The sequence below is a fragment of the Rhincodon typus genome, chromosome 11 (genome assembly GCF_021869965.1).
Source record: "Rhincodon typus isolate 14 chromosome 11, sRhiTyp1.1, whole genome shotgun sequence".
Classification (NCBI taxonomy): domain Eukaryota; kingdom Metazoa; phylum Chordata; class Chondrichthyes; order Orectolobiformes; family Rhincodontidae; genus Rhincodon; species Rhincodon typus.
Window position 1 is genome coordinate 15,864,948 of NC_063342.1, and position 3,687 is coordinate 15,868,634.

Below are 3,687 nucleotides of genomic sequence, written 5' to 3' on the forward strand. Positions count from 1 at the left end.
TTTGGTCTGTGTGAGTAAACCGGAGCCCCCGGAGGAAACCCACGCAGACACGGGGACAATGTACAAGCACCACACAGACAGTCACCCATGGATGGAATCAAACCTAGGTCCCTGGTACTGTGAGGCAACAGTGCTCACCACCATGCCACTGGAATGTATATATAGGAAAAAGGTGAAAGTCATTTTAGGAGGGCCTCGCAGATCTGTTTATAAAGCACTGCCTTGAAAATCAATATTAAATTACTGGAATAAACGCTCATCTTTGATATGTCATGAAAGTCTAAATTTACTGAAAGACACAAAAAATTTCAAAGTCAGCCATATCATGTGAAAAAAAAGTTAAACTGTGCACCCAGCATGTATCCAAGGCTTAGCGCAAGAAAACACTTTTGTGGAAATGTTAATGTCTTTCAGACTACCAAGGCAAAGGTAGGGAATGCTTTCCTACCCCATGCAAAAAAGACTAAGATGATAGTTTGCTGTTCGCTTCACTGTTAGCAAGTCTGTGGTTTTGTATTGAACATTTGGACTTGGCTGACTGTCCTGACGTTTGTGCAGTGATTTAAGAATTAGCTTTGAAGCCGCAGTATATTAGTAACAAATGTGTTATTGCATGAAAAAGTATGCTGAAAGGCATTCTTCTGTCCTTTATTTTAACAAATTCATCCACCAGCGGTCTCTATGCAAATAACAGATGGACAAATTTCATATTCCAAGCCAACCCAATAGTTGTTAATACCACACTATGTGATTTCAGCCTGCAAGTTTCAAATAAATTGGCAATTCAAATATTATTCCAAAGCTGATTTTATCTTCACACCAAGCTTTTACTAGTTGGAGGACTTCCATAACTCAAACCAAACTGCTCTAACCCTCTCCCTGCCAGAATAAAGTACCCATTCCATATTCATATCACATACATTCTCTTCTGCCATTCAATGTTTAACATTTTATTGGGGTTTAATTTCATCATACAATGTTCTGCCTGATTGCCCTGCATATCTAAATGTATTTACTTTCACAGAGCCACACAGTGAATTAAGGACAGCCCACAAGATAAACATTAAGTAACTTCCTTATTATCATAGTTTGATACTGTTCAAAAGAAGGTTATTCAGCTCATTGCATGTATGCTAGCTCTTTGACACAGTTTTCCAATTAATTCCACTCTCTCTTTCCCCACAATAATATTTTCATTTATCAACATGGATACAACTTCTGGGTTTGATTGTTTGCGATTCATATTCCGAAATTTCACAGATCATAATTCCAGATGTTGCACTGGTTCAGTGGTTGTGAGGGAGCACTTCACCTTTCCCTATATTGCAACCCTTGGCCAAATCTTAAAGCTGTGTCCATCATTCTTGTACCATCCGCTAAATGGTAACAATGCTTTCTTTTCACCTGTCTTACTCTTAACATAATATTTAAGAAATATTAAATGCACATTTGCAATGCCATGGCATATAAAGCTATGGGCCAAGTATGGGAAAATGGGATCAAAATAGTTAGATTGCTTTTGATTGGTGCAGACTCTTTGGGGCAATGGGTCTTTTTCTGTCCTATAGACCTCTATGACTCTTGCACAATCCTGTCCTTAAATCAATTTTTGTTTTTATCTGATCTGACCCTTCTAATCCAAGATAGTCAATTCCCGGCCAGTCTTTTATGAGGTAATTTGTCAAATATTTGGCTGAAAACCATTAAGACAACACCCACTGCATTCCTGTCATCCACCTTCTCCATTAATGCATCAACAAATTCAATTAAACTAGACAAGTGTCATCTGTTTGATATAAATGCATGCTGTAATGCCCTAACTAACTTAGATCTCGCCAACGTTATTTGATTTTTCCCCCCAGTTATTGTTTTTAAAATCTTACCCGGTACTAATGTTAAAATGACTGACCTGGGAAATTCTTTAACCCTTTCTCACGAGATTGATTCTGCAGTTGAGAGGGTTGCCTTATGAGGAGAGATTGAATAGACTGGGACTATACTCGTTGGAATTTAGAAGAATGTGGCAGGGGATCTTATAGGAACATATAAAATAATGAAGGAAATAGATAAAATAGAAGCAGGGAGGTTGTTTCCACTGGCGGGTGAAACTAGATCTATGATTTTATAATAGCCAGACCCAGACACATATCAATTTACTATTTGCATGCCAGTTAGTTTGTGGGTTCATATAACCGTTATTCTGCTCATCTCTTCATCCTCCATCTATATATGGTCTGGTTCTTGCTTGAATAACTCACCTGGCATGTATCATATGTGCCTAACTATAGGGAAAGGTTTGCCCAGATTCAGCCTATGTCTACAGCAATGCAATTCAACTGAGTGTACTGCCTGGCTTGCCATGATTGTATGACCTGTACTCGATGATAAGTGCCCTCTTGTAGAGTCTGTGGCAACCATTCAATGCTTCACTTGGAACATGATATGAGGACTGGTACAGCTCAGATAGAGTGAATTTTCAGAGCTGCAAGATAGCTACTATAAAGTAAATGACAGCAATCTGTAACTTTGAATTAAGGGACAAGTCAAAATGACTATGCATTTTCCAATCCTTGCTGGAAAGTAAAAGAGATATGAAACATATTCAGAATTGTTTCCACTTACAGTGGTAAAACAATGAAATAGCTATACAACAAAGAGACCTTGGAGTGCAGGTTCATAGTTCCTTAAACGTGGAGTCCCAGGTAGATAGGATAGTGAAGAAGGCATTAGGTATGCTTGCCTTTATTGGTCATTGACTATATGATTTGGGAGGTCATGTTACGGCTATACAGGACATTGTTAGGCTACTTTTGGAATATTGCGTGCAATTCCGGTTTCCCTGCTATAGGAAGGATGTTGTGAAACTTGAGAGGGTTAGAAAAGATTCACAAGGATGTTGCCAGGGTTGGAGGGTTTGAGCTATAGAGAGAGGCTGAATAGACTAGGGTTATTTTCCCTGAAGTGTCAGAGGCTGAGGGATGACCTTATAGAGGTTTGTGAAATCATGAGGGGCGTGATAGGGTGAACAGCCAAGGCCTTTTCCCCAAGGTAGGGGGATCTAAAACTAGAGGGCATAGGTTTAATGTGAGAAGGGAAAGGTTTAAAAGGGGCCTAAGGGGCAACTTCTTCACACAGAGGATGGTGCATGTATGGACTGAGCTGCCAGAGGAAGTGGTGGAGGCTGGTAAAATTGCAGCATTTAAAGGGCATCTGGATGGGTATATGAATATGAAAGGTTTACTGAGATATGGGCCAAATGCTGGCAAATGGGAACAAATTAATTTAGGATATCTGGTTGGCATGGACAGGTTGGACCAAAGGGCCTGTCTTCATGCTGTACAGCTCTAATTAATTAAAGAAAATTACATGATCAATTAAGTTATGCACCACATCACCCAATTCAGTGCTTGTAACAAATAGCAAGCTCAGCAAATAAAGATGTACTTTGACCCGAGACTTCCCAGGTGGATTATGGATAAAGCTTGGAGTAAATGTCTTCACTCTTCCTCTTCTTCACAAACTGATCATTACCAAGTATTATTCTGAGTATCGGGAATTAGACCAAGTGATGTCAGTGATGACCAGTCAGACTGTAGAAGTCATCATGGTATTCCAGACATTGTAATGAGTGAGCACCGCACTCAATTCATGGACAAGGATTACATTCGCTTCATAAATGATTGGAAA